Source organism: Microcebus murinus, chromosome 5, assembly GCF_040939455.1.
Source record: "Microcebus murinus isolate Inina chromosome 5, M.murinus_Inina_mat1.0, whole genome shotgun sequence".
Lineage (NCBI taxonomy): Eukaryota > Metazoa > Chordata > Mammalia > Primates > Cheirogaleidae > Microcebus > Microcebus murinus.
This window is the reverse complement of record NC_134108.1, coordinates 43529144-43544729: the sequence shown is the minus strand read 5'-3', so window position 1 is coordinate 43544729 and position 15586 is coordinate 43529144. Positions and strand designations below refer to the sequence as shown.

The 15586-nt window shown below is 40.2% G+C and overlaps 1 protein-coding gene and 1 pseudogene across 1 annotated transcript in view; one reads left to right on the top strand and one right to left on the bottom strand.

The window, feature by feature from the left end:
- The window catches only part of DSE (dermatan sulfate epimerase), a 92988-nt gene that overhangs the window by 27518 nt on the left and 49884 nt on the right, over positions 1-15586 (top strand). Inside the window, exon 2 of the mRNA XM_012753223.3 lies at positions 526-712. The gene's annotated coding sequence lies outside the window, so the exon portion shown is untranslated. The remainder of the gene's footprint in view (positions 1-525; positions 713-15586) is intronic.
- Positions 508-10948, bottom strand: LOC105864883 (uncharacterized; annotated as a pseudogene).

Here is a 15586-nt window from a genome sequence, read left to right as displayed (position 1 = left end):
AAGAGAGTAAAAGCGAATTGGGAGAAAAGGGGCAGTAAACTATTTTGGAGAAGGTGGAGGGGAGTGGGCACCAGATCTGGTAGTAAAGCTTCTCAATGTCCTTTTCACTTTCCTGTCTCAGGGCTGCACGGAAGCAGCAGCTCCTCCCCCTGGGCCTCCAAAAGTTATCTTTCCGTTGGGTGCGATTTCAGAGTCAAACCCAAAGGGTATGGGTTGTAAAAAACTAGAGCAAATTAGAGCCAAAGAGGCCTGGCGGGCAGGGTGGCAAATGGTGAAGGCCGAGCGCAGGGGCGAGTCCCGGGAGAGGAGGAGGGGGAGGAGAAAGCCGGGCGGGCCTGAGCTCGGGTGCGGCCGGGGGAGGGGGTCCCCGTTTCCCCCTCCCCATCCTCGCTCCTGGGGCTCTGGTGACGTTGCGGTTTCTCCTCCCTCGAGCGGAGCCTCAGCGCCCGGCGCGTCCAGCCCTCCGCCCCTTTCGTCCACACCCCACCCGGCCGCGCCAGTGGGCTCTCAGTAGCGCCGCCCCAGGCTCAGCGGCGCATCCCGGGGCGCGGCGCCCATCGGCACCCATGGCGCGGCGGGCGCGCTGAGGGCTCGGCTCCGAGGGGGCCGGGGGCCCGGGCACCCTGGAGTGAGAGGGGCCGGGAAGGGGCTCTGGAGCCTGGGCCGAGGCTGGGGAGGCGACACCGGAGAGGACGAGCCGCGGCCAGGAGCTGTAAGCTGAGGGGCGGGCAGGGGCGCGCGGCGGCCGCCGTTCTGGGCCCCGCGTGGCGCAACTTTCTTCCGGAGTCTCGGGCGGGTCGCCTGCGGGGCTGGCCGGGCGCCGGCGGGAGGCTGGCCACGTCCCACGCCGGGCGCTGGGCGCTGAGCGCCGCGGGCTGCGCGCCCGGGCTCGGTCAGGGAGGGCGCCCGAGGCGTGAAGCCCAAGCCGTGCGTGGGCTTTCCGGGCGGCAGAGCAGCTTCGAGTCCCTTCCCTCCCCTTGAACGCCCAGCGCCGAGCCAGGAGCACGGAGGAGAGCCGGAGAGCGCTTTTGGTGCGCCGGGTCTGGCCTGCCCGGCCGCGATTTCCCTGACGGCCCACGGGGCTCCAGCTTCCCTCTGCCCGGTTGGGCGGCGCAGCCTCGCGCCCTCCTTTCCCTACGTACCCCAGCCCGTCGGGGGTCGGGTGGCCGCGAGTGCCGATCCTGGGGCAGGCGGCGCGCCTCTGCGGCGAGGAAGCGCGCCCGAGCCTCCCCAGGCGCTGGCTTCCGCGCCCCTCGCTCCGCCGGCACCCGGAGAAGTTGTTAGTAAACCTCATCCCGGGTCAGGCAGCCCCGGGCGGGACGGGAGGGGGCCTTGACTCAGGCCAGGGAGCTCCCTAAGCGATGCCACATCGACTCAAGGCTGTCGCGGCTGGAATCTGAGCTACGTTGGTGACCTGAGAACTTTTTCGTTTGCCACCCTCATTGAAGGCAGCAGCCTCCACTCAGGCTGGCTGGCATTAAGATTGAAACCGAATCCATTGGTTAAAAAAAATGAAGTGAACCTCTTTTACCTGGAATTCTTTAGGTCAGGAGATGATGACACGTTTAGTTTCTGGGGATCTTGGTGTTATAAAGTTCTTTTTAAAAAATTTTTTCATGCGTCATAGTGTAGTTAATAGTACATTAAATTTGAGAATGGACTTTCTCACTTAGAAATATTTTTCAATATTTTTCACATTGTAGAATTTAACTTTTCAACAATCCCTTTAATTTTTTTGTTTTCTCAGCACATGAGAATCTATGCAGAATATTGATGTGCAATATTTTATAGAGTATTCAGACTAAATGGGCTCACAAAAATGTAATGTACATAGAAGAAATAAAATATAGGACTATATATTTGAGTATTTTTTCATATATAAGTCCTTTTTTGGAATGTGTAGGTAAGGTCTATTCTAGTAAAAATGGAGAAGAGAAAAGATTGACTTTGATGCCTCCATCACCTAGCTCCATCACCTAGTGACCCCTCTGTGTGCGTTCAGCATAAAGTGCAAGACAGTGCTGGCTGCTTAGGAGACATACAGTAGTATATAAGACACAGCCTTAGTTCTCTTAGAGCTGCTAATGTAGAACTTGAGAGTTGGAGCTTGGGAAGAGTTATTTTTCATTGACTGATATATGATGTTAGTATCAGTTTCATCAACTTTTAGTTAAATAAACACAGTGGCCTATAGAGTACATTTTGACATTGAAGTTCAAAAATATTGATATTCTAAGATGACATTTGTGGAAGAAAAATATTAATAGTGTGGTCATCAAATAAAAGAGACTTCTTGAAAAAAAGAACTTGACAAAGAGAAAACGTTATAAGGGAATACAGGACAGGCCTTTGCCATGTTGGGGTTATTAGGTCCCATTCCTGGTCCTGATGAGTAGAGGCTGTTTAAAGTTCCTCCCTTTGAGGTTGGGGACCTGGAAAACACTGGGTAAAAAATGAGCTAGGTTTGCTGGTGAGGTCACAAGCATCTTAGTGACTAATGTTTGTATGTGCATCTACTTTAGTATTTATCAAATTAGAGTAGAGGCTGTTTAAAGTTCCTCCCTTTGAGGTTGGGGACCTGGAAAACACTGGGTAAAAAATGAGCTAGGTTTGCTGGTGAGGTCACAAGCATCTTAGTGACTAATGTTTGTATGTGCATCTACTTTAGTATTTATCAAATTAGTTCACAAATAAGCTAATACAGTTCATTTCAATGAGATTTGTGAGCTGTTCAGTCCAATATTTAGCAGTGCTGCCCTGAGAGAACCTGGTAGCTATTCACGAGGTAAAGTTCTTAACTTCACTGATGTTTGCTAGTGCCCTGCTATAAAAATCTTTTTTAATATCTGAAAGTGTTTTGAAATTGTAGATGAAAATGCATTCTGTAATTAAACAGTAAATTATTTTATACCTTTCTTAATGTTATTTGTTATAGAATATTTTGGTATTTATTACCACTTGCATTGGCTCACACTGTTTGTTTTACATGAAAGAAATTACATGAGTCTCACTCAATGTTATGGTCTCAATGAATAATTAGAGAAGAAAAAAGAAGATATGAAATTTAAATTTGGGTTTTAATATATAGGTAATCGTTATTTTCAAAAGGGGTGAAGAAACTAGCAAGATTACCATTTTGTAGTTGCAGTATATATTAAATACTAAACATGTTTGAATCCTAAGTATAGTAAATATTCTTAACCCTTTTTACTATTCCCACTGTACCCCCCCCAAAATAAAAAAGAGAAATACTGTTATTGTCCTGGGATGTGTTTGTGGCAGGCCTTTGAGGAGAACTAGAACCTGTGGTAGAGGGAACTTCATCATAGTGGATACCATTATTCCATTACCTGAGGGAGGGCTGGATCTTTGCCATTTTGAAGGAGTGGCTAAAGCACCTGAGGAGATTCTACAACCAGTAACTTTCCTGAAAGAATGTGTCTGAGCGAAGGGTAGGACAGTTCTTATTACTATATTAAATGCTATCATAGCCCATTTTTTGTTGGTTATAACAGAATACCTGAAACTGGGTAATTTATACAGAGAAGGAATTTATTTCTTACAATTATGGAGGCTGAGAAGTCCAAGGTCAAGAGGCTGCATCTGGTGAGAGACTTTTTGCTTGTGGGGACTCTCTGCAAAGTCCTGAAGTGGCACGGGGCATCACCTGGCAAGGGGTCTGTTCATGCTAGCTCAGGTCTCTCTTCCTATTCCTATAGTTACTACCAGTCCCATTCCCATGATAACCCATTAATTGATTAACTCACTGATCCATGAATACATTAATCCATTCATGAGAGCAGAGCCCTCATGAGCTAATCACCTCTTAAAGGCCCTATCTCTCAATACTGACATACTGAGGAGTAAGTTTCAAAATAAGTTTTGGATGGGACAAACATTCAAACCATAGCAAATGCCTTTAGGTTTTCTTATCTTGGAATAATGTTATTTTCCTCTATAGTGATTTGTAGAATAAAACTCGGGGCAATTGGGGGGGTCACCAAATTACCAGCAGATGTTTGAGTGACACAAAAAAATTCTTTAGACCTCAAGATGGTGTTCAACATGGGAGTGAGGCAAGTGTATAAGTCCATAGTACCAAAAAGGAAAATTATTTTCCTATGATATTCATATGGTGAATTAGAAGCAGAAACTAAAATCCCAGACTCATTCATGCTTCCATTTGGTGATAGCAATAATTAGAAATGGATATTTCAAAAGTCTTCTCAACTCTAATGCCCTTTTCTAATATTCACTTTCAAAAATTAAAATTTTCATAAGTGGATTTTTTAAATTGAAATAATTATTCTTTAAAGAAAATCTTTCTATGTGTATAGTAAATAAATGTAATCTCAAATTCTGATCATCTAACTTTAGTGTTTCACAACTTCTAGTTATGTATAGAAGAGTGGTTTGGTTAGCTAATGGTGAAATGTTGCATAAAAGAATCAAACTAGAAAGAGAAGTAGAAAGTATTGCAGATGGAATAATGAGGGACCCTTAGAATTAATAAACTCCTGCTTATAAATGCATTTGCATTTAGACAACTGAAGGAAAGGAAAAGCCACTGACCATACAGCCATACGAATACTTGCATTTTAAAATTGACTAATACTTTTAACTTTTCCCCAAAGAATCATAATGTTTTCATATTTTAGCTTAGTGGAAAGGCAGAGCAATGTAGAGCAGGTGTCTTACCTCATTTTAGGGATATGGAAATGGAAATTCTGAAGGTAAGAGACTTGTCTTTCATTTGACAAGCAATTAGTAGCATAATTTAAATATGAAATTAACCTAAATTGCACATTTAATTCTACTTTTCTCTTTGTAACTCCAAATTCATATTATCAAGGACTCCTAAATCTCATTTTTCTTAGATTATTATCTCTATTATTACTCAGTACTGCCCATGAACTGTCAGCTCCCTAGAATGCTTCTGTGCTTTGCAGGGTTCTGTAACTGGCTATTTACAGATCCCCTTTCTGCAGCCCCCTCCTCTTCCACTCCTCTCTATCTCTGTCCTGCCTTGTAAGGACTCTGTTGTGGGGCCTCTTCTAATTCCTGCAGAGCCCTAGGCTGGTTGTTCAGTTCTCGGCTTCATGTCTTTTCCCTTTACTGACTGTATTGCTAACTTCTGCCATTTGTAGACAAGCTCCAGCCTGTTGAAGGTGTGGATTCCAGATCCTCTTTCAGATGGGAAAGGGAATGGTTTTAATTTGGAAAGAGAAGAAAAGATTGTCTAGGCCATCTGTTTATTTCTTGAATGGAGTAGTTTGTTCAGTTTTTAATTTAGAGTGACACTATGAATTTTAATGTGTATTTATTATCACTGGATTTCCTTCTATTTGTTTCAACTCCCTTGGAGTATTCTGTTAACATGATCTTGGTGAGTGTTGTCCTCAAATGGTAGTAAACAATTGCTAAAAGAACAGAATTTGCTTCTTTGGTAATATGTAGAAGTTATAAACAATACTGTTAATAAGCACAATTTGCTTTGACATTTTATATTTGGGAATAATTATAACCATTACATAAATATAGTCCTGTTATAAAAAATATAACAGAAGACATATATGAAGTTAGCTATCAATTATGCATATGTGACATGTCCATTGTGGGTTGTATCCATCTGCTTTGTCTTGGGATCATAAGGAGTTTGCAATTGAATGTATGTGTCTGCATGCCAAACAAAACTTTTTTATTGGTATGATTTATAGACTTAATAGTGCCTGTCTTCTCTCCAGTTAGTGTGAAAGATGGGATAATCATACTAAGGGTTTAAATTAATATTTGTGCTCTTTTAGTAGAAATTGAATAGATCCACAGTCAGTTTAAAATGCTGTCATTTACATCTTTCCATTTGAAATATTCATTGTATACATAAATGCCATAAAGTTGTGAAGCTGTTTCTTAATTAAATCAGGGCTTTTGAATTTTTCTCATGTGTAAAGAACTTAGATGCTAAGCAATAGGCATTTAATGCATGCTGGTTACACCACAAAAAGTTGAATCATCATTTCATAACTCTTAAAAGGAAATGGCTCACCAAGCTTGTGGGGCTGTGATGTTTTTATTGATGAAGTACGCAGGCAATATATCAGCTTTACTGTTGCTGTCAAATGGCTACTGCAAGAAACGTGAGGATGTTTGTTAGGAATTCCTGAAGTAGGAGGTAGCAACATTAGTGTTCGTTGTATAAATTTTGGTGTAAAATGTAGTAATCTGCAGATTACGTTGTGAATCTGGTACAGATTACTCATTTAGAGAAGTAACTGACTGGAAATGCTTACTTTTGTTTACAGAGTAGACCTTTAAATTGGAGTATTGAAAGGGTTATTGCATTTCTAAAGTTACTCACATAAAGAAAATTGCCTCAGTGACAAGAAACTCCAGAATTGTGTGATAAAAATCACTAAATAGTTTAAAAATATTTCATGCCAAGGTGCACTCAACACCCAACCCACAGAGTCGAGCCGGCTGCAGGACAGTGCTGTTTATCTTCCAGGCAGTTCTGACTGTAAACTTTTCTTCTTGCTGCCACTGCTATTTTTGTTGTTTGAATATATCTAAGGACAGACTATAAGCGATGGATTTCTAGAATTCCACAAATTCTGGGGAAAAAAAGACTTTCTTGGGGCCTTTGCAGTTTGATGTCATTCCAGGAGGTATGAATGGGACAGGCTCGCCAACTCCATGGATAATTTTGGAATCACCTGCAGTGTTTACATTTCTCCCAAGGGGGGAAGGGTCCTGGCAGGAAGGAAAAAAGTAACCTGAAAGGGAATGTTGAACAGCTGTTTTCCATCTTCCCTCAAGAAAAAGAAGGGGAAATTGACTTAAAGCAAGAATCAAGAGGGATTTATGCTAAATACAGGGAAGTTTTTCTGAATGTTTTTGTCCTTGAGGATGGATTTCTGAAGGAGACCTTCTCTGTTTAGAAAGGTTTAAGTGAGTTTGCCTTGAAGGGATGTTAGAATTTTTCTTCTGGGGCTCTAATTTATGACTTCTGCTCATCTGAATTTGAAAATCTAAAGAATTACAAATTATTTAATTGTATAAATGTAGAAGAAATGGTTAGTTGTAATGTTTTACATAAAGATATTTTATATACATTTTTACATTTTCTACTTAGCATTTTTATTAGAACAAAATATTTATTGACTGATTACATATTGATCATATGTAAGATTCTTTCCACCTTTCATTTAGGTAAACATTACAAAACTCCTCTACTGTATGCTTAATATGTTTTGTCCCCCAAACAGATCATTTTTCCTCACATTCCTTTTTTTTATCATTTAAAAAAAATTTAAGAAATACCTGATTGACAAAGATTATATATATTCATAGTGTACAACCTGATGATTTCATGTACATATACATTGTGCAATAATTGCCACAATCCATTTAATTGACATATCCATCAACACCTTAATGTACCTTAGATTGTCATTTACATTTTTTTTATTCTAGAAAACCTTAATATGTTTTGTCCTCAAACGGTCATTTTTCTCACATTCCTTTTTATATCATTTAAAAAATTTTTAAGAAATACCTGATTGACAAAGATCTTTAAAAGAAAAAAACAGCCTTGGCAGCAAACTATGGCGTTCCATTTGGACTGTCATTCATATCTTTACCTTTATCTACCCCATTTTCTATGATAGAACCATTTGGCAGCAGGAGGGAAGGGATCTCAGTGGTCACATTAATGCACAGGGCATTCATCTGCCTTGTAGACAAAATATGGAGGTTGCCCATGTCAGAGAGAATCTGGAAACTTCTCTCATACCAAGCTTCTTGCAGCAGTGTTTATGGTTAAAAGCAATCACAGTATTTTTATAAATAGACTATGAACTTTGTTTCATTTTGTTTAGGAAGGTAGAATCCCCAGGATAATTAATCTTGTGGTTTTAGACCCATGGTTCTGCTTTTTCTCAATATTAAAATCAGGTATATTAAAACTAAGGCGGAAGTATCTTGAAAGCAGTTTCATTTTGATGCAGTAAAAGGTGTTTGGAAAATGCACTGTGAGCTGACACTGGGTCAATGGGTGTGAGGGTGCCAAGAAATGGAGCTCAGCAAAGTCACTGTCATGGGCATTTAGAATTAAGTGTTTCACCTTTGTTTTATAGCCTGTAGTTTTAAAGCAATTTTGAAATGCTTTTCACAATTACATTTCTCAAAAGAAACTCCAATTTTTGGAAACACTGAAAACCTGAAAACAAAATTATTTTAGGTAGGAGTGTCTTTTGCTGGCCCCTTTAGTTTTGAGGTTATTTCTTTTCTCTTCCTCCTCTATTGTAATCTTTAGTCTTCAAAAGTTACAGCCTGTTGGTTTACTGAGAACCCAGGAGAAATAGGGACGAAGATAGGAATCTATATATTGCTTTTACGTAACAGTTCAGTTTATTCCTTCTTAAACTATAGTATGAAATTTTAAAATCTATTTTTTTTCCTAAAGAAACCAGTATTGTTCAGGTTGGATTTATCCTATTATCCATGTGCTATGTTAGAGTCCTAAGATTTTTACCATTAAAATTTTTAGACTTAATGTGACTTACATAGCATTATTCTGTATAAAATTCAAATAAACAAATGGTATTTGGGTATCTGCTATGGGAACTTTAAAGGTGCAATTTCACCTTGGTCTATTAAAGTTCATCTTGCAAATTTTAGATTGTTGGACTATTTCCAGTATCTCTTTCTTGGGGAAGGTATGTATGGCAATAGTTACATTACCAAATTGTCACAAAATGATAAACTCTGTGCCTAAAGAAGTTGATTTTAGCTAGCAGTGTTAGGGTGGTTATTTTACAGATCCTTCTTTGTGTGCTTGCACCTTTTTTTTTTCTTGTTGGTGAAGTAACTGACATTTGGTTGAGTGATTGCAAATTTTAGAAAAGATAAATCTGTGTTACTTGGGAATGAATGCTTTGATATATAACTTTTTGCAGTGTACTTTTGAACTTGAAGAGTCAGATGAAAGAACATTGTACTTTAGCAGCAGAAATACTGAAAGGATTTAGTCATTCAGCAAGTATTTGCCAGGTACTTCTGTGTTTGAGGGGATATCTGGGTGGAGGGAAGGCGAGAGGCATGCAAAATAATTATGACATGGTTTCCAGCTTTGAGGAGATATAAAATCTGGTTGGAGAAGGATAACTGAGTGTGAAACTTCATGAGAACAGTTAAATGCTGAAGGGAGATAAATGCATGCAGTAGGATTGCAAGGAGGAGGAGATCGAGGGTTTCAAGGGCAGAGAATACTCAGCTAGGAGGGGGAAGAATGAATTGGGCCTCAGATTTTATGCCAAAAAGGGGAAGGGAGAAAGCATTGCTAGCAGGTCAGCCAGCAGAGCAAAGGCACCAGAAGAGGAGCAAGCAGAAATGGAGAGGCTGCCAGAATGAGGCAAACTTCTTGGAAAAAGCATGGGAATTCACTCATCTCCTTTTATGACATTCTCTTTCTTTTTTTCCTTTCCTTCTCGTATTCCCTTATTGTTTTCCACACCTATTTTTTGAAGGCCTGTATTGCATGTACTCAGTGGTGCTTTACACTAAAGGAAACACGAAGCTGACTAAGGTCTTGCTTCCCAGCAGCTTATACATGAGTAGGTGAGATCTGCCTCAAATCCCTTTTGGACCCAGAGAGGACTGAAACAATAAATGTGAGAAAGGAAGATAACACTATATCCAAATAATTCGGTATGCATATAATTAATACTAAATGTACAGTAGGGATAATTAAAGCTGTAAATATTCTTCTTCATCCCCTTTTAAGACCCCATTCACATACTACCTCCTCAGTGCATCCTTCCTTCTTCACCCCAGCCAGAAGTGTTAACTATCCTCTGTAAATTTCAATAGTACTTTGTCATTCTCCTGCAAAGTTACTTTATTTTTCTTTAATGATTTGAATAGATATTTTATTTCTTCCATCATCTCATAGGATGATACAAGTACCTTTGTGGCTGGTACTATCTGTGAATTTTCAAAGAATACTGAGCAATGCATAGGAATGTTTTCAGGCGCAGATCTCTTGGAGTTGCCAGGGAAGGCTTAATTAGAGAACATTGTGTTCTTTGAGTGAGAAAAGTACCAGGTTGGGTATAGAGCAGGTGGAGAGAAGGAATCTCATGAAAGAGAGTAAAATTGGGGATAAAGGACACAAATGTGAGTTGTGCTCAAGCAAGGATGAGCAGATGAGTCTGAAGGGAGAGTTTATGTAGAGAGGAAATGAGTGACGAGATTGAGAAGGTGGGCCAGAGCTGGATTGTGAGAACTGTTAGACGAGGAAGTAGTTCATTTTGCTGAGGGAAATAGAAGCTCTTGAGTAGGGAAATGATGTGATGCTGGTGACTTCTTTGGTTTGTGAGGCACTTTATGATTTGTGAGATAGTTATTTCCTGAGTGGTATTGGTCAGACTGCCGGGGTTGGTATCCTGGGTCCGTCACTTTGTATGTGATTGTGGGTAATTTATTTAATTGGTCTATGCCTCATTTTCCTCTGCTGTGAAAAGGGGATGAGGAATAAATGTTAAAGGTTAAATGAGTTAATCTATGTTAAATACTTAGCATAGTTCATGGCACTTAGTAAGCACTATGTATTTGTTGTTTATTGGTGTAGATGTAGTAACAATTACAATGCCTACTTTAGAAATGAGAAAATCGTAGAGCTTAGAATTTTATATCAGTTTGCTAGGACTGCAGTAAGAAAGTACCACAAACTGGGTGGCTTAAGTAACAAAAATGTATTGTCTCACAGTGCTGGAGGCCAGACGTGCAGAATCCAGGTGTCGGTAGGTTGGTTCCTTCTGAGGTTATGAAGCCTTTCTCCAAGCTTCTGGTGGTTTTCTGGCAATCTTTGGCATCCTTGGCTTATAGAGACTTCACCCTGATCTCTGTCTTCTTCTTCACATGGCATTCTGTCTGTCTGTCTCCACATTTCCGCCTTTAAAAAGGCAGTAGTCATATGTGATTGTGGCCTGCCCTACTCCACTATGATTTCAACTTAACCAATTTGACCTGTTTCCAAATAAGGTCACATTCAGAGGTATCGGGGGTTAGGATTTCAGCATATGAATTTTTATGGGTCAAAATTCAACCCTTGATAGACTCCACATCAGATCTTTTGAATCTATAATACTACTCTATGGCCATGGTGTACTGAAAGGATTGTAGAAAAGAGGGTGAATCTGTAGGTTTTTATGCTAATTGACTAATGAGCTCTCATTGGTTCTTCTGTCTCCTGTTGGCCTGAACCTACACCATTCCCTAGATAGCCACAGTGATGGGCCTTCCACAGAGGGCTTTGAGGCATGGGTGTGCTCCCCATCTCCTGAAAGATCTTTTGCTTTTCCTCCTGTTTTTCAGTATGGCACTCTTTGTGACTTCTTTCTGTTTGGGATTAAAGATGTGGATATTAGGATAAATTTAGAGACAATATACTTGGCACTGGATATTCTCATTCTTTCTAAATTTGGATGGTATGTCACTGTCCCAGTGTATAGGTGATAAAGGAAAAACTGAATGCTTTTTGAAAGAGGCAAAACTCTTGAGTAAGTATCAGTGGTGAAGATTTTACTAAGGAGTCAATTGGAGATGAATAAGTGGGTAGGTGTGCACCTGAGCAGTAAGATAGAAGTTGATACTTATGGTAGGGATTGAAGTAAATGGATAAATAGGATTGAGCTTTCTTAAGTCACTGAGGAAGTTAGAAATATCTCCAAAGCAACAGAATTTACCTGTGAAGATTACAAAGTATTCATAGAGAATATGTAGACAAATGGTGATTTCAAATGAAGAAAGTGCCAGGAGAGTCCTAGAGAGTCACTTAGAGAACTAAGTTGTCTGCATGAATTGAAGAGGCTGGCTCTGCCTTGCTTGTTGTAGCCTGGGAGAATGTGAGATTTGGCCTCCATGGGAGAGCACAACAAGGGACAAGGTGTCATTGAAAGAGTCAGTTACTTCATAAAATACTGAATTTTGAGGGATCCTAAGTCATGTTCCTCCCCTACTTTCCATTTCACTCAAGAGTCACCTGACAGGTGGTCATCTAGTCTCCATATCCATTTAGGACAAGACATGAGAAAAAGTTTTGACAAAGAAGATTAGTACAAGAGGGAGTTTCTCCAGCGACAAAGAGGAATTCCATCATGTTTGACCAAAAGAAGCAGCTAGATAGAGTCTGGCTGTGAGTGGACATGGGGTGAAATTGGTAGATGTTTATAAAAGTTTGGGTAGAGAAGTATATGGAGGGAATGGTATAGGCCTTGATTAGGAGATGCAAAGAATGGGGCTAACACTACCAGAGTAGGATGTGAAAGGCAATAAAATATACACAGTTGATTCTCCAAGACGTGACTTTGAGCTAAAATTTCATGACCTTGTACATGCATACAGACATAGATGTTAAATATTTGGCCATGTGTCAGGGTCTAAGTTGGAGTATTTTTTAAAAAAATTATAATTGTTAAGTACCTTTTATATGCCAGTCATGACTCTGAGCACATTGCTCAAATTATCATTAACTTTTTCTACAGTCCTGGTACATGGGCATTTCTATCGTCATTTTACAAATATGGAACTGAGCTGGAGCATGTTTTTCATCCTGTGGATCCATGGCCATCAATTCAGAGATTATTCTCTTGTTCTACGTAGTGTGTGTAACCAGCTGTCTAGTAAAGCGTTGCTTTTCCTCAAATGATTGTTTCCTGACTAGTAACACTTTATAGACAGAGCTAAATACTCACTGTAAGAAGTTTTTTTTACCACAAAATAATAGGAATGGTGGTGTAGAAGAAATAATAATTAGAGAATATTCTTATTCTTTTGGATTCTCTAGATACAAGAAAAGTTAGCAATACAGAAAGATTTTTTTCACACTGCAAATAATAACACTAATAAAGCCCTGGTATCAAACTGTTAAAAAATAATCATAATCCTTGGGAATCCTTGGGAATAGAAGTGGGCACATGAAGGGAATCACTTTAAATTTCAAAACAGAACTTTACCTAAGGTAAAGTCTTAGCACAGGAACAATCATCCAGCAGAACGGGAAAAGCAGCTGGTCTGGGCACAGGTAGGTGAGGCACCCTTGCATGGGTGAGATGTCTAGTCCCATGCAAGGTGCTAAATATTTTGAGGTGGCATTTAGAAAAAGACCCTGAGAAGACTCATGAAAACCATTCATGGAATGTCAGGAAATAACAAGGGACATTCAGGGAGTGGACTGCGGTCAGAGGTGTGCTAGGCACATTAATACCGTAACTGCATGGAGAGACTGGGGATAAAGTGAGCCTCCTAGCAGACCGGGCTGGACTTAGTGAGAGCCTTGTGCCTCCAGGAGGGTTGGGAGGGGCCTGGGTATGACTGAAGCTCACTTGTCAACTGTATAAAAATCACCCTGGGTAACCTTGAAGGTTCAATCAGTGTAGTATGTTTTACCTCCAAATGGTTTGTCTTGGTACACAAAGGCTTTTATTGCTTCATTTTATGTAATTACATTTATGTAGTTGTATAATTATCCCTGAGTATTTAAGGGTTTACATCTGGACACATTAGTTAAATTTATCCATTCAGTATGAATTTTCTGAGTGTTTATCAAGTGCTAGGCCTTCTTTTAGGTGCTGGGGATATAGCACAAAGCAAAGTGCCCTCCTGGAGCTTACATTCTAGAGCACGGGAGCCAGGCACACATAAGAAATAAGTAAATTATATAGTAAATTAGAAGGTCATAAGTGCCATGAAGAAAAATAAAATCCAGAAGGGAGTTAGGGAATGGTGGTGGTTGGGTGTGGTAAGGATGAATTTAAATAAGATGGCCTTTGCTGGCCTCACTGAGAAAATGACATTTGAGCAAATATTTAAAGGAGGTGAGAGAGCAAGGCTTGTGGATATCTAGGGCATTCAAGGCCGAAGAACCAGTGTATAGGAACTAAGGAGGGAGTATACCTTCTGCATACAGGAATACCAAGGAGGCCAGCATGGCTGGAGCAGAGAGGGAGAGAGGCACAGGGCATGTTGTAAGACATGAAGGCAGAGAGGTAATGTGGCCAGACCATGTAGTGCCTTGAGAATGGTTATCAGGACTTTGGTGCTTACTCTGATTGAGATGGGAAGCCATTGAAGCAGAGCTGTGACATAATCTGAATTGCATTGAACAGGATCACTCTGGCTCTTTTGTTAAGAATTCCCTTAGGGAGGTAAGAGTGAAGATAGGAAGACTAATTTGGAGCCTGCTGCTGGCGAGACTTGTGGCTTGGGCCTGGTGGTGGTGAAAGTGGCTGGATTCTGCATGGATTTGGGGCTAGAGCCAACAGAATTTGCTGATGGTGTGGATATGGAGAGAGAGGTGGGTAGGGGAGGAGATGAGGGGGAGTTTGTGCCTAAATTGCTGGCAGGGTTGGTTGCTGGTAACTGAGATGGGGAAGTCTGAGAAGGCAGTGCCTGTGTCTTGGGGTTACATCTGTGTATCATTGTTTTACAAACCGAGTCTGTGGTATTCTGAATTTCATTATGATTCATAGAACATTTGGAAAGTATTCAGAGATTTTGATGCCAAAGAATTCACAGATTTTAATCTGTGAGACAAAAATGGGAATCAAAATAAGTATGTATAAAAATGTTTGAAAATGTGAAAGACAGCAAAAAGACAAATTTTAGCACTGGGTAGGTACTTGAAGACTGAAGAAAGGGAAGAATGCTTTATTATAAGTAAGGGATGTAAAAGAGCTTCACATATAGTGATAAACGCATCACTCCACATATATACTCATCCAGTAAATACACTTTTCATATAGGTTTAGTGCCAGTAAAGTTATAGGTTTAATGCCATAAATTGCTTTCCCATAAATTTTTTAAGCCTTTTGGTTAACATCTACATATTTCATTTTTGGATAATTTTTAAAACTTTCAAAAAATGTTTAAGTCCCGTGTATTCTGCTGTGTCCTTTGCTTCAGCAGCAATATTCTTGGGCAGAGTCATTTTTGTGGCTTTAAGAGAAAAAAAGCAAAAGTTGAGTAAAAAAAAGATTTGGTGAAAGTATCATATTTTCTTTTCTTTTCTAATAGGACAGAGTATTATGGTAAGACTCTCATAATTCTCACAGGAATGTAGATGATTCAACTAGAAAGAAGAGAAAGGGCACGTATGTAGGTGGGGGTCCCTGAGACCACCATCAGCCTTGGTGATTCACCAGAAGGAGTCACAGCATTTACTATCATCATGGTTATGGTTTAAATAGCCAAAGGGTACAGATTAAAATCAGCAAAGGGAAAAGGCACATGGGGTGAAGTTGGGGAGAAACCAAGTAAGCTTCCAGGTTTTCTCTTCTAGTGGAGTTACACTCCCAGCAACAATGTGTAACAACTTGTGCAAAGTTTTACTAGCCAGGGAAGCTCACCTAAGCCTTGGTGTCCTAGATTTTTGTTGGAGTTCAGTCATGTAGGCACACAGTACCTGTATGACGGACTTAGCTACTCAGGCTTCAGTCTCCCCAGAGCAAAGACGGGAGTTTATCAAAAGTCACTTTGTTAACTGAACTGTCTGATCAAATAGGTACTATGTGACCAAAGGCTTCAT